Source organism: Bombyx mori, chromosome 22 (genome assembly GCF_030269925.1).
Source record: "Bombyx mori chromosome 22, ASM3026992v2".
Classification (NCBI taxonomy): Eukaryota; Metazoa; Arthropoda; class Insecta; order Lepidoptera; family Bombycidae; genus Bombyx; species Bombyx mori.
The window spans coordinates 17,944,009-17,970,293 of record NC_085128.1 but is presented as its reverse complement, the minus strand read 5'-3'; the positions used below and the strand labels follow the sequence as shown (position 1 = coordinate 17,970,293).

Here is a 26,285-nt window from a genome sequence, read left to right as displayed (position 1 = left end):
GACAGATGGGATGTAGTTTGACACCAGATTTGAGGGTTCCGTTGCATCGATACAAACGATGCGGCACTCGGTGTTGCCAAATTCAAGGAATCATTCGTATTTCATTCCGCGTAATAATACACCGGAAGTCTAAACAATTATTATCCTGACGCTATAAAAAAATTCCAGTTGTTTTGCTGTAGATACATAGAGTCAATAATAATGATTCAATATATCATGTAGTTTTCTATAATTTCAGTTCTCCTATCGATACCGGAAGGTATGATAACTTTGTGACATACCTAAGTAGACATGATATTGGCATCACACGTGTGGGCTTCCTCTACGGCTTACCAACCAGTATTTACGCAATTAATTTTAACTTGTTCCATTTTTATCACACGATGATAATAATATTAGGTTTCGACGCTCTTTAGGTACATTTTTTATTATCTATTACTATTCAATAGAATTCAAAAAAACTCATAGATTACCAGTAGCTAGTTAACTGACTGGCACTAAAAAGGAATAAATTCACACAAACGCTACTACGATTTAAATAAATTATAAAGGCAATAAAACACAAGTAAAACGACACATTATTACAACTCCTGGTCCTGACATACAAACGTACGCACAACTTTATCGCGCTCCCAACGGACGCAGAGAAAATTAAAACAGATGATCTAACGGAACGGTCGTTCTGCCATAATTAAAAAGATAAGGAATATTTTCCTTTCACAGCCGAGGAAAACCCCTTCTGAACCGGACGGGGGATCCGGTACGAACCGGCTAGAGGGCCCACGAGACCGCACGAATAGCTCGCGTTCTGCTGATTAAGTAAACTAAGATAACATAGCCAATATATTGAAACGTCAAAAGTCAACAAGGGCTGGAATGAAATGGTAACGCGATTTAGTATTCTCAAGGGTTGAACGTTATATCTGGTAGTTACTGTTTGTGGTGATTGCATCGGCTGTTAAGAGAGTGTTTGCTCAGACGATTCCGAGTCTGAGGGAACTTAAAGTATAATTGCAGTTTAACATAATATAACTGAATAAAGAGATTGTTCGTCTTTTAAAGATCTAAGTTGGCAGATTGGTAAGCAATTTAAATATATAAATACTAAGTTTTGAATTATCAATACACTGTTAAAAGCATTCAAGATCGATGTAGCGACTTACTCCACGTTTCGGGGATATTGATTTTTGAGAATGGATGCAAATGTAATACATTGTCAGCCACTGGCGGACCCTATGTGAGATTTTTAATAATCATAATGTGTTTATATAAATATTATTATTTTGCTTAGATGGGTGGAAGAGCTCACAGTCCACCTGGTGTTAAGTGGTTACTGGAGCCCATAGACATCTACAACGTAAATGCGCCACTCACCTTGAGATATAAGTTCTAAGGTCTCGATATAGTTACAACGGCTGCACCACCCTTCAAACCGAAACGCATTACTGCTTCACGGCAGAAATAGGCAGGGTGGTGGTGCCTACCCGTGGGGACTCACAAGAGGTCCTACCACCAGTTCATAAGGGCATAGATGTGGCAAAATCGCAATAGTGCAGGCCTTTTCAAATCGGCTACTTTGTCAATACATAGTCGATGTTTACCAGTCTCTCGACCACTGCGGTGATGACGATAATGTAATTATGCTTATGTAGAATTTTAGGGCAAGCGCATTCCGAATTCACATGTGGTGTTTCGTTGCACGCTATTGATCCGGCTGCAGTGGTTTACGTTCAAGTAAACAACCACAGTTCGTGACTGATAATTGGAATTCGCGTTTTGTATCTGTTTCGCTGGCGGTTAGATTGTATTTATTTGTAAATTAAATCTTTTTAAGGTGTGAAATTCAAGGATTGTTAATTACCTACTGATTTATCTTGAATTCATTAATGACTAGAGGTCCCGCAGTAGTCGAAATTCGGCTATAATTAATTGGAATTGTAAGTTGGTACACTATTATGATTGTATTATATACTTCTATAATCACAAATTTCGCCAAGACTACACTATAAAAAATATTAACAAAGGTAAACAATATTCAATCTATTCTCAATTTGACCACAGACGCCAAGAACAAAAGTTTGACAATAAATAGTATGCATGCGTGTGTGCGTCAAATACATGGTATGTAGTGTGTGTAATGTTTTCTTTATTGATTTAATGTATCTTTTATGCATTATTAAAAAAAAATATTACCATTGTGCACTTCTTCTCTATATTCTCTATAAGTGTGGAAAATTTCATACTCCTCCGTCCGCGCAATTTTCGTAAAAAGGGATACAAAGTTTTTGCTTCACGTATTAATATATAGATGACAGACTTGTGAGCTGATCGCAGTTTTACACACAAGCAGCTACCGGAAGCACTGACGAACGTAATGTAACTTAAATATTATCCGTTTTTGGATACGCCACTATTCTTGTTATTAACCTTAACATCTGCCAACAGACCATTGCGATCACGAACACTATGTAGTATATAAAAAAGTTATGAAAAATGTTAACAAAATCTTGTGCGAAAAGTGCGATCGGTATCTATGAAAATATTCCATGAACCCAGCTAAATTACAGGAGTACCTACTACGCAAACTAAAAAGAAATGAACGAAAACGTAGCAAAGTATAGATTGGAGCCATCAGTTGCAACAGACGCAGAAGCAGGTAGTGCCTGTTTAGTATGCGAGGAGAGTGCGGCCGCGTATTGATTGCGACCCTCCCTCGGTCCCTCTCCGCGGACTTTTTCAAAACAATCCCAGGAAGTTATGGTTTTTATGAATTCCGCTGCTTGGAGATGAACGAACATCAATATTTTGGTTGATAGTTGACGTCAACGATGATGGTGTATAATTGCATTTGTCTATTGATTTTCTTGTTTTTTGTAACGAAGTTCCTTATGGGACGATGCCGAGGGGTACCCTAACCGGGAAAAAACGTCCGTAACGTAAGATTTTTATTAGTAACTAGCGACCCGCCCTCGCTTCGCTTCGGAAGCATTAAAACACACGTGAAACCAAAAAAATAAAATAAAAAAAAATGAAAAAAAAGTAGCCTATGTTCATCAGGGACAATGTCGGCTTCTAATGGAAAAATAATTTTTCAAATCGGTCCAGTAGTTTCGGAGCCTATTCGAAACAAACAAACAAACAAATCTTTCCTCTTTATAATATTAAGTATAGATGCACACAGTGTACGACTTAACTTTGTATTAACGTACAAATTAGTAATGCACACAGTGTACGACTTAGCTTTGTAATAACGTACAAAAAATAACATATTTTGTTATCATTCATTGACCACGATCTCAGAGCGTTCGTTTGCGCAATACACTAACTCTTATGCAAACAACCGTGAATGAAATGTACCACAATAAGTTTGCACGTTACCGAATGACCGTGGGTTGTTGCGAAACCTCCAGTTTTATTTCTTTATACCTCGAATAGAACTTAAAATTAATATTTTTATAATAAGGAGCTTCGTTCCTATCCGGTGTCCCACGACACCACACATCTTTTTTTTTTAATGAATGCCTCCGCTTTCCTTGGGAAATGAGAAAGGTTTTAATTGCATTTGTATAGCAGCTGCCCATGTCTTCACTGCTGCATTATGTTTACCGTTACAAAGAAAGAGCAATGTGGAAGTTGCAGAATTAGCTGGAGGATATTTTGCGATTCATTGCTGGAAAGACTAGAGATTTCAAGATCAATTTGCATGTTCGGACGAGCAAATACATTCATGTCTTTACTTTAATACTTTTTTGTATGCTTGTGATTTTCTGGTATTTGGTATAAATCACTTTTAAAATATTTCAGATGAATTCTTTTGTTTTTGAAAATAGATCTTTTAGACATCAGAATAACATAGATGTCAAGATATCTATTAAAAAAGAAAATTTTACATTAGTTGCAGCAAAATTGGAATTATTAAACTGAAAATAGAATAGTAAACTCGATAATATACCATACAATTAGATTCAATCATCAGTAGAATATCTTCATAATTACTACTAGTCAATAGTGCGTGTTATTATCTAAATTCAAAACCTCCGGTGTAATAATATCAGCAATAACAATGGACCGGCATCCAATCTCCATTCTTAGAACATTTTCAAGTAATAAAACGTCGATGTCACCATCCGAAGTCACTTTAACACAATTCCCTGAGACATTCCTCTATCTGATGTAGTTTACGAAGGGGCCTGCCTGACCCCCGGCCATTTAAGGGTTGAACACTAGAGCGAGTTAAACTCGTGTTTTATCGAGATGCTTACTTCACAATAAGAGCTGTTGTGCTTCTGTTTTCACTTCTGAACTCTTTTCTCTTTTTTTTATAGCTTAGATGGGTGGACGAGCTCACGACCTACCTGGTTTTGAGTGGTTATCGAAGCCCATAGACATGTACAGCGTAAATGCTGCCACCCACCTGGAGACATGAATTGTAAGGTCTCACTTTAAACGGCTGCCCCGCCCTTAAAACCGAAACGCATTACTGCTTCACGGCAGAAATAGGCAGGGTGGTGGTAGCTATCCGTGCGGCCTCACAAGACATCCTAGCACCAGTAATTACGTAAACTATGATTTTGCGGGTTAGATTTTTATTACACGATGCTATCTCTTCACCGTGGAAGTCAACCGTGAACATTTGTTAAGTACGTATTTCATTACAAAAATTGGTACCCGCCTGCGGGATTCGAACACCGGTGCATCGCTAGATACGAATGCACCGGACGTCTTATCCTTTAGACCACGACGACTTCAACTTATTATAAATCTTGCTTAAGCTGATGCGATGTCAATCATTAACGGTTTTTGTACGAGTATACCTACTGTTGATATACTGTTGAATATTTGTGAAAAGACAACGTATTGCGTGTGCTTCAAAATATGTTGTGAAATAGTACAGTTTCTGTTTAATGTGATGTAACCTCTATGTTGCTACAACACAATTGAAATTTTAACTTTATGCCGGTATGTGATGACCATGGACTCTTATAGGTAGCGTTTCACCCAATTGGTGCACTAATATTATACTGAAACACAAAGACTAGTAGTGTGAGCTAGTAGGGTGTGCTAGCCACTGTCCTTTCGTGTGATGTATTCGATAGCTGATTGGACGCAGACATTCCATAACGTGCTTCGCAAATCGACCAGTGACATATTTTAAAAATATTTTGAAATCAATATTGATACATCGCTTCGCTTTGCTTAGCTAGGACTGCAGGTGAAGCGTGAGGTAAAGCTTGCCAAAATCGAATTTTAAAGCTATGACACAGTGCTTACCCAGTAGCAATCGAATTAGAGTAAGCTAACTCCATTAGTTGAATTGGGTTCTGTAGAGATAAATATAGTTTTCAATTATAGTAGATTTAAGAACCTTGATAACGGTACGAGATTTCATTGACTTATGTTGGTTTATGATCAAGTGCTATCTATCCATGACATGAACAATGTGTAGATATACATTTTAACATGCTTGTAATTGCGAATTGTGAGGACACATCACAAGCACCTTCTGAACGGGAGTTTTTAACAATTTGAGAAGGTTGTGAAAATGAATATCTATACTAATATATAAATCTACAGTGGTTTTTACGGATGTTCCGTTATAACTACTGAACTATGCATCCGATTGACTTGAAACTTGGTATCCATGTAGAAAATACATGTACTTAATGAATAGGCTAATATTTATATGAGTGTTGGACTCTCTACACCAGTGGCGGGGGCGTTAATGATGAGGATCTTTGTGGGGGTGAGAAATAATAATGTTAATTTTAAATTGCAACCGAAGCGGACGGGTACAGCTAGACTACCTATATAAAATTATGTAATGTCAATGTGCCAAATCGTAGTTGTCTAAGAATAAGGCGTCGGATTTACTCGTCTCAAGGTATGGAATTTTGTAGTGTTAACGTCCCACATGCCAGTCTATTTCTTCTAAAGAAATACGTACTCAACAGGTATTCATAGACGATTTCGCGATGTACGAATGGCATCGTGGTGTAAAAATCAAACCTACAAAGCGAAATAATTTGGGTAAATACTCATGGTACGATGCACTCATGGTAAAAGGGAAGATATATAAGACCTTAATAAGGCCTGCCGTCTTGTATGGATCAGCTTGTTGGACAACAAAAGTGGCGGTTGAAAGGCGATTGCATGCAGCAGAGATGCGAATGTTGCGATGGATCTGTCTGTGGAGTAACGAGAATGTATAGAATACGGAATGAATATGTTAGAGGAAGTCTGAAAGTGGCACCTGTAACAGAGAAGCTGAAGAGTGCGCGTTTGGGATGGTATGGACATGTGATGAGACGAAATTAAAATGAGGTTGGTAAGAGAGTGTTAACTATGAATGTGGAAGGATATAGAGGAAAAGGTAGACCTAAGAAGAAATGGATGGATTGTGTGAAATACTGTTTTTTACTGGTGGTAGGACCTCTCGTGAGTCCGCGCGGGTAGGTACCACCACCCCACTTATTTCTGCCGTGAAGCAGTATTGCGTTTCGGTTTGAAGGGTGGGGCAGTCGTTGTAACTATACTTGAGATCTTAGAACTTATATCTCAAGGTGGGTGGCGCATTTACGTTGTAGATGTCTATGGGCTCCAGTAACCACTTAACACCAGGTGGGCTGTGAGCTCGTCCATCCATCCAAGCAATAAAAAAAAAAGACGATATGGGTAAGAGGGGAGTGAGCGAAGAAATGGTATATGATAGAAGAGCATGGAAGGAGAAATCATGTTGCGTCGACCCCAGGTGACTGGGAGAAAGGCAGGATAATGATGATGATGAAACTCATGGTAGGATGTCTTATAAGCCCGTACGGGATCACCACCATCTTGCCCTCTTCTGCCACGACGAAGTCTCGCACTTGGGTGTGGAGTATGGAACAGCTTCATTTAGAGTCATTCAAGCAGTAAGGTCTATCGGCTTCTATAACTACTTAACACCAGATGAATACATGGCTTGTACAAACTACAAACGCTCGATTTAAAGTTTGCGCATAGTTTTTTTTTTTGATGACTTTTTTTTGTTTAGAAAGGGAAATCGATAGAGGAAATACAATTTCGGACACAAAAACGAGATTAAGCCGACCTTATCCCCGATTCGATCTAAATACCTTCTATACAATAGCTCGGGTAATAATAAATATGTGTTGTTCCCGCCCACTGGCACAATCGCGTGACACGTTGTTTTGTGTCGTATTAACGAGGGGAATAAAACAAACTAGGGTGCAAATGTCAGTGATATTGCACAAAAATATTATATGTTATGTTTGTTACTGACCGCGTGTGTTGTGTCGAGTTTCTGCTAATGATCTGCGTTCACTGAATCATTGTTGGTGCTATAATAAGCTTGGCATTCGACACCAAGTACGTTGCTTCTAGAATAGTCTCTTTTGTTTTAGATACCAATATCTTTGAAAGTACTTCATTTTTACTTATTACGCATTTTTTTTATTGCCCTGGATTGGTGTTCTACTTCAAAGCGCATCTGTTGTTAATTAATGTGAAGTCGTCGTGGCTTGAAGGATAAGATACCCGTTGCATTCGTATCAAACGATGCAAATGTTCCCGTGTTCGAATTCTGCGGCAGGTTTCAATTTTATCAAATTTTTTTACGCGTTTGACTTCCACGGTGATGGAATGACATGGTGTTGTAAAAATCTTGTATTATAACTCTTGTCTCAAGTGGGGGGCAGCACGTTGTATATGTCTATGGGCTATGGTAACAACTTAACACCAGGTGGGACGTGAGCTCGTTCACCCATCCAAGCAATAAAAATTAGTTACCGGAGTCCATGGACATCACAACGCGAGTGGTGGTACTCACCCACTAAGAGCATAAAATCGCAATTTCAATTCTATTGTATAATGGCTGCCACACATTCTCCGAACTGGGACATGTCTGCTTCGCGGAAAAAGTGGACAGAATGGTGCTGCCTCAAAGTGCGGTCTCACAATAATACTATTACCTACCCCCCTACCAACCAACCGCCAACCCACTCCCGCTATATTTCACCCTTGCTCAGCGTAGCAGGGAGCCCATGCTCCCGTAAGGGGGTACCATGACCCCTGATATGAGTCAATACTGTTTGTAGTATTCACAAATTTCTAATGTTGCGGTTTTTTATTTTTATTACACAACGTTTTTCTCTTGTTGTGGAAGTCATTTGTAAATACGTATTCTGACTAGATTCACATGACGCACATTCGGTGCCTTTGTTCTCTACTAATTCTGACGATAACAGTAGCCCAATAACCGGCTACTCTACTCGTGGAGGAATTCGATATGACACTTAGCACATGAGCGTGTTAATTTCCTTAGTAAATTGGGTACCTGCTGGGAGATTACGGGACAGACACATCGATTCGTACAAACACTCCGGCCGTTTCATCTTCTAGGCCTCGATGATTTAATTTTGTGTCCTATATGAGCAGGTCCGTACGACACATGCATAGTCGCCTCAATTGATGCGAGTACACGGGCGTGACATAAATTAGGCCATGAACGTTTTTAAAAATAGTAGTAATGGCGCGACCGTCACCCCAGACTCACGCCTAATCCGCAGACAAAACATTTCGGCACCAACCATAATGAACAGCACGCGGCCAGCGCCATGGTAAGCGGCCCCGGACAAAAGGGCCACGCGTCGATCGCTATCGATGAAACGAAATGACGGAAAACAAAATGCTCGTAACGTACATAAAACATCGGATCAATTGTATTAATGGCAGAAGCGGAGGATTCTCACGTTTCCTATGGGACGCTATTACGGGATTTTTATTGGGGCAATTTACGCCAAGACGACGATTCAATTTACGGCAAAAAAAATCGGCCATATCTTTTGGCCAATGTGACCTAGCTGGTGGGCCAAGGATTCCTCTGCCTATTTATGGAGGAAGATAAGAAAAATACATATTAAACGACTAGTCACAATAATGTGACTTCCCGTCCGACTAGTAGGTATAAGCACTTCCTCATCACCTGATGCTATTATATTCTCATTTTATTTCTTGGTTTTTATATTTCAGTTAGAAACTGTTGCTATTACTTACAAGCTAATATCAGTCCTCTTTATTTCACCTGCGAAGTAATCGTGAATTTCGGTCTATTTTCTCAAGGTGATCGCAGTAGTCCACTCAATATGTATTTTAGGTTTTTTTTATTGCCCGGGCAGACGAGCATACGGCCCACCTGATGGTGAGTGGTTACCGTCGTCCATGGACATCAGCAATGCCTGGGGCAGAGCCAAGCCGCTGCCTACCGTATGTCTTCAGAGATCGGACATTTGTCGGGTTGCAACAAGTACACGTGAGTTTCTATTGTATTTTAGATAATCGATGAGATGATTGCATTCACTGCCGGAAAATAATGTATTCTATTGTTGCTGTGCTCAGTATATTTTACAATTCAGAGCTTAACCCTTTAACAATAAGTGTAAAATGTTAAAATGTATCGTAAAATTGACAACAAATCAAAACCAACTCAGAGTACGCTCGTGCACACAAATCCTACATATAAACATTTATATTTTACTTGTTTTAATTCATTGGTACTAATTGGATTATTGATTGTGCTTCCCTTGCGTCGTTAACGTTTTGTATTATTTAGCATATACTATGATTGCCTAGTTTAAATTTTATCCTATATTTATTTACTGTTTGTTATCCCTAATGAGTAATAAAAAACTGATTCCGTAAATGTAGAACAATATGGGAGACACAAAGCTCCTCCTTCTTAACCTTTCCACAAATTGTTTCTTTACGAGCTAGTGATACAGTGCGATGTAAGAGTCTCACTATGTCTGACTCATAAAAATAATGCGTTCGATTGAGAAAACTATTGTAAAGTTGTATTTCTTTGATTTCTTTGACGCTTTGCTGAAAATTTTTTTGGGAGAGGTGAGTAGAGATTAAATCTTGTTTATTACTAGCAGGAAATGATTGCTGAATGATCTGCCGATTGACGCTAGTAAGTAAACAAATTATCTATATTAAATAATTATTGTTTGTGGATCTACAGGTGACAACATTTTTATAGGTTCTATAACATTTGCATTTTTTGGTATTAACGATTTTGTAACAAGTATACACTTTTGTACACCGCTTACAAGAGTATGGATATAGAAGAGAAACAGTATTTACAAGTGAGAAATTCATGTAACGTTAAAGTAATTGAACCAATGAAAAACGAAGTCTGTGGAACGGAACAAAAATTCAGTACACTTTTGTCATTCACTGTACATACATCCCACGCGTCTCAAGACAATGAGACGGCGATGAAAAGTAAAAACTAAAGCAAAAAGTCACGCACATAATACACCCAATATTAAACATGACTTGCACACACACACTGCAATAAAATAACAATTATAAATTTTTAAATACATTTACTATGTATTCAAGCGAATATCATCCTTGCGTCTATCCGGATAGAAGTATAGTTGCTATAAAATAATTCAGGTTTATGTGATCTTTTCAATTTATAATTTTGAGCAATAAACATAAATAGATAAACCCTGTTTTGCGATTCCTGACTTTATTACAATAAAGGTTACAACTATTGTTATCTGAACAAATTGTTGTAGTTAAGGCGTTTTTAGTTTTTGGTAAGTGATAGTGGAATAACAAAAGATTGAACTGTGCTTGTATCATTTGTAAAATGTCCATTTTGACGGCGACTGACTATTATTTTATGAATGATGCGTTTTGTATGGGAGTATACGCAGTTTGGCGTATTTCAAAAGGTTTATTGGCGTGTTGGATGCGAGTGGGTGCTTTGGTAACATAAGTTTTAGGTACGATTCTTCTCTAGAAAGGAGAGTCACGCAAATATAACATGTACCCCAAACGGTAGATTGGGAAGTAGTAGGTAGTAAGCTGCTCACGGTGACCTGGCCTAGAAATGTACTGCTAATTCTAAAATTATTGATTAGCATTTAATCTTAATAAGAAAATTCTTTAAAATTAAATATATTAAAAGGAAATTTTAATGTTGAAAATTAAAATATTAAATTCTATTTGATTCTTTGATTAGTTAATGACGCTCTAAGCCGGTAGAAAATGGAAAAGGATTATGAACCTTGCGAATGCGTAAGAAATAAGGATTTAATCCATTTACATAAGGTCTAAAATTAACTGAAAATAATTCGAGTTATATGACTTAACTGATAGACTAAAATTGTGAATTGACTAACGACAGCTTAATACAGTGTATTTAGCTAAGGGCGGAATGGTTGCATTGTAAACGAGCAATGTATCGTGAACTTTTAATTTTGGTTTATGTTTGTCGTTTCGACCCCTTCGCTAGAGATCCTGTTTAATCGTTTTTTAGGTTCCGTAGGTTTCGTGGCGGGAACGCTAGGAACGAAATTGTCAGATTTGTTTTGTTTTGTTCATTCAGTGTTTTTTCAGGTTTAAATGTTTAATAATGATGGGTTGTTAGCTGTTTAGTATCTGTGAAAGTGCAGAAATGTGGGAAAATGAAAACCGCTGGTAGTAGATCTTCTCGCTAGGTTTTTTCAAAAAGCCTCAACATATAACTACCATTTTACCTACATTTGCCCTTGTAGGCAGACGAGCATACGGCCCACCTGATGGTGAGTGTTTACCGTCGCCCATGAACTTCAGCAATGCCGGGGGCAGAGCCAAGCCTCTGCCTACCGCTCAATACTCTCCACAAGCCTTTTGAAGAAGGACATGTCATAGCGCTCTATTGTATGACGGCCGTCCTACCCTCAAAATGCTTCGCGGCAGAAAGCAGCAGGTCGTTGGTACCTACCCGTACGGAAGTAAAGTTTTGACTGAGACTGCCAGTAAATCTAACACAGTTCGAGTGATATCTGTTTACCGTTTTAGACAGACAAAAATTATATTTAGTAAATATATTTTATTATAAAAAATTCGACTTAAAAAAAAAAAAAAGTAAATATATTAACATTTTGGAAAACAATAATGAAAACTTCCGTTTTTACGGTGGTCATGAATGACTGAAAATTGTGCGTGACGACGAAAACTAAAGTATTGGAAAGTTCGAAAAAAATACGACATTAGCACGAAACAGAGATTGAACCGTAAAAACATTTTAATTATAACTGCGACATACGAAAACCGAAGAAGATATATTTGCACATGTAATCTTTGGAAATAATCATAATCTAAGGCTCGGTCCATTCCTCAATTTACCATGGGCTTAAAAAAAGCTAATAAAGCTACCCCTGGACAGGATTAACCGTTCTACCGGGATGGTTACAGGCTCGCTGCAGGGCGTCTTTGTACCGTTTTATTGGTCCCGGGAACCCCGGGGATAAGGGAATCGTTGCTAGCACGATCATTGGCACTCACTTACTAGTGACGGGATTATGTCAGTCAGCTTAACGCGACAATCACCCTTTTGGTAAAATTAAAAAATCTTTTTGTTTACGACCGATTGAATTGCTTGCGAAATATTTTAAAATAAGCTAGCTGTCATTCTACTGCAATTAGAACTTCGATTAGATTTGTAATTGAGTTCAAAAAAAACAATTCAGAATAGTAAGAATTACACAATTTCTGATGCGTTTAGTCCCAACTCTAGTCCACAATGTCGAGTTAACCATTTCAAACATTTCTGTACTGTGTCTTTGTAGTGTTCATTTATGAATAGTGCGATATTATGGCGTATTAGTTAAAACGGGGGTCGTTTGCAGCTAATATTAATGGGGCAGTGCTAAAAATATCCCTTGAGCATCATATATTATTATGGGTATAAACTAAAACGGGCATTGGGTGTCCTTGGTTAAGAATTTAACATTGGTACTTTTGACAATATTCAAAGCTCAATAAAACCTGTTAATTAGATTGATTGAGTCTTTGTTAGAACATATTTCCAGACACCTGGATTCTTAAAATGTATTTAATGATATTCTAGTTCGGTACGCATTGTTAGAAAATAAACTGTGAGGGCGAATTTACATACTAATCTGTACTAATATTATAATGCTGAAGAGTTTGTTTGTTTGAACGCGCTAATCTCAAGAACTACTGGTCCGATTTGAAAAATTCTTTCAGTATCAGATAGCCCATTTATTGAGGAAGGCTATAGGCATATAACATGACGCTAAGACCAATACAAGCGGAGCACCATTAAAAAAATATGGTCGAATTGATTACTTCCTCTTTTGGAGTCGGTTAAAAAGCGTGACTTTGGTACCTTAAATAGCTCCTTAACATTCTATTATTCAAAAATATTTTCACTTTCTACGTAAATGAAGAGGTGGGTAAAATTTAACGTTATGCCAAAGCTTAGAATAATTACACAAAAGTAACTATTCCACGCGGACGAAGTCTCGGGCAAAAGCTATTATTAAATAAAATGCATTAATTACATATTACATCGTTCATATTACTTTGACGGTGGTCCTACCATCGTTACGTGTGATGAGTCCATACAAGCTTACGTTTTAATCACAACATCATCCTGCCTGTTTCTAAAATAGCAAAAATTCGTTCAAACTATCTGACTCTTCAAGGTAAAACAGCTACTAATATAATGCTTAAGGATAATTTCTAAGCTGGGCGCAACACTCCAGCCGTGATGTCCACAAGACCATGAAATAGCAAATATATTTCGCATCCACTTAATTTTTTAACGAATCCTTAAATACACTTACCTACCCCGCTTGACTATTGAAGGCAACTCGTCTGTGTATAAGTGTAGCCTGGGGGTATCGATGCCAGCCCTTACACATAACAAGGGCCCTTCTTATATTTTATAACAAATTTAAAGTATTTTAAGTGCACTCGAAGTGAGTACGTATTTAGGAAGTTAATTTTTACCTTCGTAAATTGAAAACTATAATAATACTGGATTTTCTTTTACGGGTATTATTTATATACCTATAATACATAGTTATATAAATTACTTTAAAGCCTAAAGTAGTGATTTGTTCTTGCATTATATTCAAAAACATGATTTTAAATAGTCACGCTGAAAATCAATCCGCTTGTGGTGAGCTTTTTTTTTAAGCATGTTGTAATGTTGTGTTTGTTTATCCAACTGAATCAGTTGTTTTCAGATAATGCGAGCGATTCCAATTCGACCATCCTAAGATTTGCTTACTGCTACGACGGTCCTGACATAAGGCCTGGGAGTCGGTAAGTTGTGCGAAGTTTGGTCTTGTTTCAAATCTTCATGCCTTTAGTTAGAAATGTCTAAGGAGTTTTCGTAATAACTGCAAAGCCAGTCAACGCAGCCCCCTGCAAAGACGATCTGGTCAAATCAAATGCAAACAGAAGATGGAGGCAAGCTTTTCAATAGTGAGATCATAATTTTTCTCAAGCGATATTTATAACATTTTATCATGCTATTTTGCATATTTCATCATTTACCTTGAGTCAAACCTTTTAATCCAAATGATTGCTTCGCAGTATATATGTATTAAACTAGTAATAAAATAAATTTAATAAAGTTATTCTGATTAGTGATAATAAATAAATAAAAATTTTTGATTTTGCTAGCTGATTGTATTGCTTAATTTAGTCGTTGCCATCAATAAGCAGAGTGGCGCAGTGGAAGCGTGCTGGGCCCATAACCCAGAGGTCCGTGGATCGAAACCACGCTCTGCTAGTATCGTTTTTGTTTTCTTTATTAAACAAAATGTTACAGCATGAAGCAAATCGTGAATTGAAATAAATAATTGTTTTTTGACATTGTTTTTTTTATTCGTTGTTTTTCTGGAACGCGCATGTTGAAACGGCAACTCGCTCGGCAACCGAATTTTGTTAGTAAACAAGCCAAACCAACCACATTCAGAGGAACCATCGTTTGTTTTATCATGGGATATTGATAATTTGCAGCACGTGCGCACATTCGGTTGAATGCTTTGTATTTACGAGAACGCCGGCGGCGCTAGTGACGCGCTTGTAGAAATAAATTTTTTAGTTGGTCTATTGCATTTACTGTGTATAAATCAATGGTTTTAGTACATTTTATGGTTCCACAAAGTTTTTGCACCTGTTTTTCTTGTTTATTCGTTTAGTGTTTTTTTATTAATAGCGCCATCTATTGATCGCTACAAGAAGTTACTAGTTGATTTCTTTTCGGAAATTGTGTTTTTAACCGACTGCCGATGGAAGCATAGAAATAAAACATATTTGTCTGGAATACAAAGCAATACCTTTACAAAAATTATTTTATATTTAATTTATAGTATGTAAGGTTTACAGCTAGGTTTGTATTATAGATCTTGTTTTTCACTTTTTACTTAATTAGTAAGGAATGGTGTCAGGATATTTCTGGTTAAAATTTGAAACTGACATATAACTCGAAATATATCCGATTTTTATAATTTACTAAGTCATTCTTTTATTTTGTGTACATGTGTTTTTCTTAAGAAAATTATGAAATCAAATGTAATGGAAAATGTATGTATGCATATAAATGTTGTGAAATCCTTAATAGAATGATGCTTGCTGGTTGGTAGTAGGTGTTAAGCATGGGGAAATTCTATAGCCAAATTTGTTTCTTAAGCAGATTAGATTAGGTTAAATTCGAACTCTTGTGCCAAGCTAGACAGCCGTCTAGTTAGAGACTATCAGGGCTTCAAGATCGTATGCCTACCTAACTATCTAAAGCAACTGAATCATACAGCTCATTAAAATTATTGTAATAGTACATACATTGGCAGTAAAGGGCGCTATTCATTATGTGTATAGTTCATAAAAATAATTTAAAAACTTTATTTACGGTAACTACGGTCAGTTTTACGTCAGACATAATTCCGGCGAAGTTGGCGAATAAAATAAAATAAAAACTATTTGCGTTTTCTTTTCCAAATACTTTATATACGTTTTATTCACAAAACAAAATCGAACCTACCCGCACTCCGGGAATTTCATCGTCCTGCCGCCCCTCAGTTCATTACCGGCCCCCCAACGCAACGCATTATTATGTAAATTACAATTTAAAACCTCTTGTTATCTAGTTAGCCCCGAAAAATACCTAACCTACGAGATTAGCCTTAGGCTGGTAACTCCAATGGAAATAATCAATTGTCAAACGAAGCGTTCGCGCAATTTTCGAGTAAGTGTATCACAAATTTAGTTTTGCTGATGCTTATATTACATTCTCAGTGTCAAAAGGTAACATGTACATGTTTCCTTATAAACCAAATCCATGTTAACTTAGTCAGAAATTAAGGCGATTTTTCTTTGAGGCATTAGACAAACATAAGCCTTTTTGGTAATCATAACAAGAAATGTCATTCATAGTTAGTGTACAGAGCGGCCTATTTGGATGGTATGGTAGGCTTGTGGGGCCTGTGGAAGCGTAATGGGGGTCTTGTTATGGTAATCTATGCCTCAGGCGATGGAGTCTTTAGTGAATTGATGTTGGAGAGGTCATCGATTGGCGAGAGAATCGATTCAATTAAACTAGAGTTATCGTTTGATAAGAGCTCTCATAGTTATTGTATTGTGCATTGAAATAGCTTGTAATACTACATATGCTTTTCTAAACGCAAAAAAATACCAATCAGCATAAAATATATTAACAAATAATATGAACGTCGCTGCCGCTGCTTAATGAACAAACAGCAAAACAAACATTATTATATTAAGACAAAGGATATTCCTCGAGCATGCCCAGGATGGATTTTAACAACTAGTGGCCACCCAATCTTTTGGTCTTTCAAATCTAACAAATGTGTTAATCTGTTAATAGACCACTGTCTATTAAAGATCATGGTCGGTCTAGACTACTGATAATCTTTTGGAGACGCGACAAAACTTACGAAAGTGTTAACCATCTCTCTGTCAATAGACCACTGCTTATTTGATCTTCGGTCCAAACTAACGATTGACCTTTGAACTCATTGTCCTTTACTACTGTAATCGGGTACAATTTGTAACCAGCATCCTTGTTAAAGATATCTCGATCTATATTTCTAAAGCACTAAGATATGTTCAAAAGAGGCTTGGGGAGATTCGTCACCAATAGGCAACGGCATGACTGTGTTCCCGGCAACAAAAATCCATGAGTCGTCGTCGTCGGATAAGACGTCCGGTGCATTCGTGTTGCGCGATGTACCGGTGTTCGAATCCCGCAGGCGGGTACCAATTTTTCTAATGAAATACGTACTCGACAAATGTTTATCTTTCACTTCCACGGTGAAGTAATAATATCGTATAATAAAAATGAAACCCGCAACATTATAATTTGCGTAATTATTGGTGATAGGACCTCTTGTGAATCCGCGCGGGTGGGTACCACCACCCTGCTTATTTCTGCCGTGACGCAGTAATCCGTTTCGGTTTGAAGGGTGGGGCAGTTGTCGTAACTATACTTGAGACCTTAGAACCTTAGACCTTATATCTCAAGGTGGGTGGCGCATTCACGTCGTAAATGTCTATGGGCTCCAGTAACCACTTAACACCAGGTGGACTGTGAGCTCGATCCCATCTAAGCAATAAATAAATAAAAGGAGCGGCATGGACTGCTCACCAAGTGGACCGCCAACTTTGTGCCTACAGTAGAAAATATTGATACCTACAAGCTTTGAATTAATTTTGTTGCTTATATTATTAGGCGCTCGCGATACGACTGCACCGCGCGAACAATACGCTAAGAGACAATAAAACACAGACTAGACGTTTTAATAAAATGGCGCGTAACGTCACGTATTGGGCCGCATACCGTGTGTCATGGCGGCCACGCGATGAATTCCGCCAATGAGTTATGGCGTTTTACGAAGAATGTCGTCAAAGACAATTGGTATTTTTTTATGTGGAACGAAAATTAAATTGTGGTCAGTTATTTTTGTTATTTGAGCGCTGAATTTTTTATTATACATCTTGCATTGTTTTGTAAATTATTTACGAAGCGAACAATACCTATCTATATACCTACTCATAGATTATAAAATAATTCAAACTATTAATTTACTATTGCTTCACAACGTCCACATTCTTTTGAAAAAATACGATAACGATATAAATCTAAAGTATTATTAATATTAGACTTAAATGTCATTTTATTTAAGTACCTACCTTTGACATTTCTTGTCTCTTTCGGACGACCTTCCATCTCTCTCACTTTTGACAGTTGATAATCACGTGACACTTGACTGACGTCATTGATAATTTTACATATCATTTGACAGTTCAATAACACGTGACATTTAACGTCAATTTGAATAAAATTACCGAGTTCTTTTACCGTCTGCCTAAAAGTGCACAGATAATTATTAAAATTGTTTAAGTTAGAAAGCTGTAATGGTTTTCGTTTAGAGTTTTCGCGGGCAGAAGCGGGTTGGCTGAAAGACGTGCCAGTACTGGCTGAATGTCGGTTACTCTCGCCTCGTTCGACTAAATTTTCAATTCAAACAGGGCCTTTATAAGGGTAGTGACGCTGCACATTTACATATCGACGTAATAAACCAGCCGGGTGTCTGATTTGTATTCGTAAAACGTTTTGTTTTTACATTACCTACACCTATCTGATTCAGTATTTTTGTAATATTGTCATGTTTTGATATTTATAACTTTGATCACTTAGTAATCGAAGCAAGGTAATTTATTAGATAAATTGAAACGTGTTTTTTTATTGCCCTTGTAGGCAGATTAGTATACGGCCCACTTGATGGGGAGTGGTTAGTGTCACCCATGGACTTCAGCAATGCCAGGGGCAGAGTCAAGCCGCTGCCTACCAAATTTGATTTGATTTTAAAGAATAGGATAAGCTTTTTCCTGTAGAATTAAGACTTCGTGCTATTAGTTCAAGCTGGGCGACGTTATTTTCGGATATGGTCTATGGGTCTATTAGCTGCCTAACCCCAGGTGTATCTTAAGCTTTTTTACCCTTCTAGATTGATGTAGCATATGATGTAACAATTGTATTGATGTGTTCGTCGTTTATTTTTTCTATAATTTTCCAAACGACGGCCGTTAGATTGCATTACATAATTTCTAATATATTTTGTGTCTAATATTTGTAATCTATGTTTTCAATGACATATAAGTGAAAACTCAAAGACCATAGACCTATACCTATAGTATCAAAGACACATTGATCAGTAAGTATATACGTGTGAAACGCGCCTCGAACGCTAAAAGAAGTAGGTATATGTAAGTAATTAAACAGACCAACCACCAAATTTATTATTGTATTGTGTGAACCACATTAAAATAAACGATCTTTTAATTCGTTGTTTTTTAGCACTGATTGTGGTATCGTGGTGACTTTTTGCACAATGCCCAGTTAGATTATATAATTGGCTTGATTAGAACGTGTTGCTAGTGATGTGAAGGTATATCGATGAACTGTTGTTGTCTGTTGACCTTGGAGATAGATTAAACGAACACATTCGGTTATTGAATACGTAGCTTATCTAGTATAATTATAGTTGAATGTATGTACACTTGTTGAAAAGTGGTTACTTTCGCCCATAAATATCGTCAAAGTTAGTGGTAGTACCGTGAAGATCTCGGAACGCGTGACTGCCTTATGGCAGAAATAGGCGGGACGGTGGTACCTACTCGTATGGGCTAATAATAATTTGACTTGAGATATTTCTATTTGTTGTTTTTCACGCTTTGTTACTCCATTATTTTGATATTGAATGTCACTTGGCAGTTAAAAAAATATTGTTAATCGCTGTCACCAATTTGATAAATGTCAAATATACATTGGAAGCAGCCAGCTCTCTTCTCATCCACAGAGATTAGTAAGTTTCAATGAATACGTATGTTAATAATTGTACATTATAGCCGGCTCATAAATCTATACACTAATTCATACTTTAATTTTAAGAATATTAGACTAGTTAATTGTGTAACAATTACAGATTTAGGACTTGACTATATTAGATTTTTTACTTGGTGCTAATGCCGCCCTAAAGGATTTAAGTCTCGAGTGCATTCTAATAACAGCTTTCCTATCTTTTGAATCGGTACGAATGCTTACAGATTTGATGCTGTACCATAATTCACAGCAGACACCACAGCAAGGTCGTTGACTTAGTCTCAGTATTGAAATTTAAAAATTTAAATGAAACACAAATGATCGAAGACAAGCAAGCGATGATAGGAGTCCTGTCGTTCGTGGCCACTATCGATTTTTCCGTCCGCCCCCAACTTTGTTGACAAAGGCTGGTTCTTAAGCCAAATGAGATGCACCCCAAAGAATATTATGGGCAGACATCGCTCCACTATCGCTAGATATATTGTTGTACGTGTAGATATCACTGAGACTCATATCGGGTCTTTATTGATCTTTTAACCGTTCCGACTCCGCGTCGGCTTTATTAAAACGTTTTGTGTTTGTTGCAGATCCAATGAGTTTGGCGGGAAATTCAATTATTTGTTATAGCTTCGAAGACACTTTTTTGACAATTAAGGTGTGGCTTCTCTAATTGCTTTAGATAGTAGAAGAATTAACAGATAATCCTGAGCTCAGTGGTTACTGGAGTTGGTATAAATTGTCAAGTGAATACCGCCACACACACTGAGACGAGAGGTGAAAGTTTCGATATAAGGCATACTAACAGCTGTCACATGATTGAGATCGCAAAATGCACGGTGATGAGTTATAAAGTACGGACTAAAAATGCTACTAGTAAAATCAACTATGAATACCCTGATGGACAGCCGAGCAGATGATTGTAGGTATCTTCTAACCCTACTCTCTACTTCTAAACTCCAAGAGAAACTAGGGTTTTAAAACATTGGTGTTAAAATAAAATCATTAGATATTGATGGTCTTTTGATTTGTCGATGTACAGACATGTAATGAATGTTTCCAATTACCTAAATCAAATCGATGATCAAACTCTCATTGAAATCCCTACACATGAATATATGAATAACAAATAGTCGCTCAGTTCAAAAAGTTAAAGGTATTGAATTTCTGATAGTTACAGTGAAAATGATAAATATAAGTCGCGTTGTTAATAACAGTTTCCAAAACGCCACCCATGAAAATACGGACGATAACAAATCCTAAAGTGAAATGATATGGATTGAGTCGAGCCTTTATTCTCATATGATTTATACCGAGTGGGAATCCTCATATTCAATGTAAAAAAATCCCAAAATGTCCCGTCCCTCGGTAATGTTTATCTTTATTTATTTACGTGTTAGCGAATACATCGGCTATAATGCATCTCTTTGATCCGTTCGCATGCAAAACATTCCCACTGTTGCCGAATGCAAATTCGTTACGTACAAAAACAAGGGTGTCAACGTAATGCTCTTAATGCCTAAAACTCCATTAATATTTCAAAATAAACTAGATAAAAAATATATTTAAATCTGAGTGTTCGAGATAAGCCTTGTTTTGTGTTTGGCGACGCGTGTCGTTATGTTTTCCTTAGGTTTGAGCTGTGTTTGTTTTTTAGAAATTTCAGTGGTTACTATTAAAATCAAATGTTCATTATTTAATTTTACAAATCAATACATATCTACAAGGTGAATTTGAACGTCATCTCCGAATCGTCAAGTAGCAGCACAGTAACTGATATTATAATCTAAACAACATGCAGATTCTGATGATCGTTCTTTAAGCACTACAAGTTCGTAAGCACCTTCCAACATATTTTTTATTAGCTCGTACGCTCTCCAATTAATCACACATTATTTTCTGACTTCCTCTATTATTGAGGTCACAAAGACCCTTCAAAAACAGGACCGTGAGTTTCTCCACGGAATCGAACCGTGAAATAATGAATTAACAGACAAGTCGCCCGAATGTCAGTGTCCACGGCCGATTAAAATCTATTAGTGGCCGCCACCAAAGGGGAGAACGAATTAATATTCACATCACGCACCATTCGAATACGCAAACGTGTAATCTTTTTATCGACGGGTCTCGAGTCACGGGCGTTGGTTGTACAAAGCGGTACATCGGTACATCGATAGTCGACACAGAACCAGGCGCGTCACTATAAGCAGTGTCGTAGCGCATTAGCGATCTCTGAGTTTTTGCTGCTTTTTTGTCATCATATTGAAGTTTAATTTGAGTTCTAATGTTTTAATTTAAAATGTATCTTAAGTTTTTTTTATATTTAATTTTAATATTTAAAGTTCTATAATGTTAATAGGGTTTCTGTAGAGATAAGAGATTTAAAAGTATTGCGATAACTTTTATGATGTTATAATAACCCCCAAATAGCCGCATAATTATTTCTTCATTTGAGCTCGCAAAGCTACTCATTTGATGGAATTTTTCTGGCATAATACATATTTCTGATTAGACCAGTGGCGCTGCTGTTATGAGGTGCGGAGAGTAGTCGGCATAAGCTTCCGTTTCATGTTACTAATATACCATTTATTTAGTTTCAATTTCTATTGTGCACTTAGTTTCATCTTTAGTAAAAAATAAATGATACTAAAATCACTTTACTAAAGTATTTCTATTACTATAACTAATAAAATGTTTTAGGTGATAATTCAGAGCATCTTACCGATGGATTTTACACCATAATAGACAGTTTTGTAATCTAGAAGATGGAATATTAATTTTACTTGCTTTGTTGGTCGTTTTCGATCGGGGTATTATCATTGAGTATTATCATTATCATTTGAGGCCTGATTATAGTTGACTTTATCTCGTATTCTGAGGAAAATATCATATTTTGGGGTCGTTCAGTGGACAACTTCGTTCGGTTTGGGGCTTCAATGGGCTCCTGTGATCGCTTAGGTGGGCAAAAAGCTCCCATGAATAAGCAAATAAGCTTTTATTTTTTTATTGCTTATATGAGTGGACGAGCTCACAGCCCACCTGGTGTTAAGTGATTATTGGAGCCTATAAACATCTACAACGTAAATGCGCCATTTAACTTGAGATATAAGTTCTAAGGTCTCAGTATAGTTACAACGGCTGTTCCAACCTTCAAACCGAAACGCATTACTGCTTCACGGCAGAAATAGGAAAAAGTGGCACCTACCCGTGCGGACTCACAAGAGGTCCTATCACCAGTAATTACGCAAATTATAATTTTGCGGGTTTAGTTTTTATTACAGGATGTTGTTCCTTCACCGTGGAAGTCAATCGTGAACATTTGTTAACTAAGTTTTCATTAGAAAAATTGGTACCCGTCTGCAGGATTCGAACACCGGACATCTTATCTTTTAGGCCACGACGACTTCAAAAATCTTTCAAGTGAAATAGTCAAGTATTGAGGCTGTGCCTCAACTTTAGTTATGTGATCTTTTCGATATCACATGAAATTGTTACGTTCAAGATATAAATAATCATACTCGATGCCCCTGTAGAGATTGCTTCTTAAAATTTAATTGTAGATTGTAGAAATTTATCTGTTACCATTCTTGTAGGTAAACAAAGCAAAGTTGGCCAAACATCCTCACCTACCTGCTCGTACAATTGTCAAAGTTTAGAACAGTTCGTAAGTCCGGGATTAAACGGATGTGCGTCGTGTTTCTATTTACTATATTTGTGTATATTATGTATTCTAACCACATAGCGTTCGTTTCAGATATTAAAATGAATTTGGATGATAAATAGTATTTGTTGCCCTTTCGGACTGTTTTTGTAAGGTGCTGTGGTTTGAACGGCAAAAACCAAAATGACTTTTGCGTCAATTTTGGCCATTAACTGAAGAGCACAAAATTGTATTTTTAGTACTCATAAGTCCTCCACATAAAGCCCAGCTCACATCTCAAGGTCAAGTTCATGTGGGCTCCTTTATCCGCTTTTACCATAGGTCTATCATAAGGTATTATTTACTAGATAGTAGTTTATTGGGTAGTGATACTGCATTGATGACCATCGAGAAATTTGCAACACAAGTATTTCTTAGATATAAACAAATTACTAATTCAATTTGATAATTATTCAAACGAATTTAAATAAATTTATGTTTATAAATGTTCCATGTAAAAACACACGATGTAGACTAGTCTTTACACAAAAGTGAGCTTCCTAGGACTAAGTGGGTTTGTAGGATAGTTGCTCAGTACGTTTTAGTGTAGCCGACACAATTTTTTTTACTTGCAATATGATGATTGTAAAATTCAAAATTCTTTTTTCTATAGGTAAATTGGGAGGCAAAACCACTTAAAGTTATATCGAATTACGATCGACAGACATAAGAAGATAGAAAGCCGCTTTATCGCTAGACTTTTTTTTTTATTGCCCTTGTAGGCAGACGAGCATACGGCCCACCTGATGGTGAGTGGTTACCGTCGCCCATGGACTTCAGCAATGCCAGGGGCAGAGCCAAGCCGCTGCCTACCGCTTAATACTCTCCACAGCCTCGTTTGAAGAAGGACATCTCATAGCGCTCGGGAAACACCGTGGAGGGGAGCTCATTCCATAGCCGGATGGTACGTGGCAAAAAATATCTCTGTAAACGCACTGTGGATGACCGCAGTGGTTCCAGGTAGTATGGATGAACTCTACTCCGGTGGCGGACGATGCGATGGTAAAAACGAGATGATGGTATCATCTCGAACAATTCCTCAGAGCACTCCCCATGGAACATACGGTACAAAATACAGAGGGAACCGAAGTCCCTCCGCAGACCCAGAGGTTCCAAAGGTTTAAGCATGCTGTTTGCGTTATTATCATTAGCATTCTCGAATTATTTAGTTCGTGCAGCAGATTAAGTAATTGCAATTGGATAACATCTTTTACTTTTTGATTTCTTGACCTAAAAAATGTACAATAGATTTTTTGTAATAAAACAAAAAAAGACGTATCGCACAATGTGAACGAAACTTTGTAGATTCAGCAGAATAACTTTGAACTCAAAACTCGATTAATTCACAACTTGACGTATGCTGAACATACAATCTGCAGTCACCCTTGTTTTCACGCTACTCTGAATCAGGCATAGGCAGACTTATAACAAGAGTATAACGTGCAATCGTTGCAAACGAAACGAAATCAAAAGTAGAATGAGCATTACACAGCGCTGTACTACTTTCACAGTTTTTCCTAGCGCACTTCGGACTTCAATGTCGCAAGGTGGCATCATGATTTACTGGTGGCAGGACCTCTTGCGAGTCCGCGCATGTGGGTACCACCACCCTGCCTATTTCTTCCGTGAAGCAGTAATGCGTTTCGGTTTGAAGGGTGGGGCAGCTGTTGTAACAATACATGATACCTTAGAACTTGTATCTCAAGGTGGGTGGCGCGTTTACGCTGTGGATGTCTATGGGCTCCAGTAACCACTTAACACCTGTTGGGCTGTGAGCTCGTCCACCCATCTAAGCAATAAAAAAATAATAGAAAATAAAAGAAAAAAATGTACTCTGGTTTTCACTTATTCTCTGATCGGATCATGTGTGCGTATACTCTGTACAAATCCTTCTTCAAAGAGTCATCAGTGGTAGAGAGCGACTTAGCTGCGTCTATTGGCGAAAATTCTTCTTCCTCCGAATACATTAAGTAATAATCATTGTAGAAAGTAAAGAAGAATTATCGAATTAAAGGTCCAATACCACTAGGTTTTCAAGAGCGTGCGTTCTCTGACAGTTATCGTGGTGCACTTGTTTGTTTAACCCGTAACTGAATCCGCAACTTTGCTATAGTTTCGATAATTTCGGTATCATTATTTCTTATTAAGGTAAACGAGAAAAGAGATCAAAGCCCACCCGGTGTTAAGTTTAAAATGAGTTACTGGAACCGACGTAGAGCTTATGTCACTGCTTATAATTATCACAACATGCATTTGATCATTGTTTGTTCTGCTTTGTTCGATTGAAATATACATTGCCTTTCAAACAAGAATTCATACGAGGTTACATGAAAAATATAATGCCTGAAAATTTACTGTGAATTAACGTAGTTTTCCAGCCCGTACCCAGCTTGTCATGCTTATTCTTCCCACTCAATGTCCACATTAATCCACCCAATACAACTTCAAACATACTCCTGTCTTCCGTGTGTGAGATACATAAAACAATAAAGCAAATCGTCTAACAACCCAACTTCAGTCACAACATTGAAACACAAATAACGGTTTTTTAAGTTCAAAATGAAAAAAAAAAACAATTACGTTAAGACCAAAAATATAAATTACTCATTTTATGTTTCCTTAAATCTATTAAAATGTTCATTTCAATATAAGTTTCCGCATTTAAACAATAAGAAAATATCTAGACTTAATGGCTTTTATATTAAATGTTTATTTTGCGTGGCCATCGCAAATTTAATGAGCTTAATTGTCGGTCACATGAGAACTGTAATTTGATTATCATCGTTAGTACAACAGTTGTAGTTTTTGATGATTTTAGCGTAAAAGCTGCATTAGAAACCCTCGTAAAAACAGAGAAGTCTACTCGTTTTTTTT

At 37.2% G+C, this 26,285-nt stretch overlaps 2 long non-coding RNA genes and 1 other non-coding gene across 3 annotated transcripts in view; 2 read left to right on the top strand and 1 right to left on the bottom strand.

The window, feature by feature from the left end:
• Positions 1-18,349, bottom strand: part of LOC105841354 (uncharacterized) — a 58,207-nt gene extending 39,858 nt beyond the window's left edge. The window contains exon 1 of the long non-coding RNA XR_001139530.4: positions 18,022-18,349. This is a non-coding gene — a long non-coding RNA (uncharacterized LOC105841354). The remainder of the gene's footprint in view (positions 1-18,021) is intronic.
• TRNAM-CAU (transfer RNA methionine (anticodon CAU)) lies at positions 14,531-14,602 on the top strand. Its single transcript has one exon. It is a non-coding gene; the product is annotated as a tRNA-Met (tRNA).
• On the top strand, positions 15,913-20,725 carry LOC110384901 (uncharacterized). The gene is made up of 2 exons (XR_005246019.2): positions 15,913-16,057; positions 20,302-20,725. It is a non-coding gene; the product is annotated as an uncharacterized LOC110384901 (long non-coding RNA).
• Positions 20,726-26,285: the final 5,560 nt, after the last annotated feature.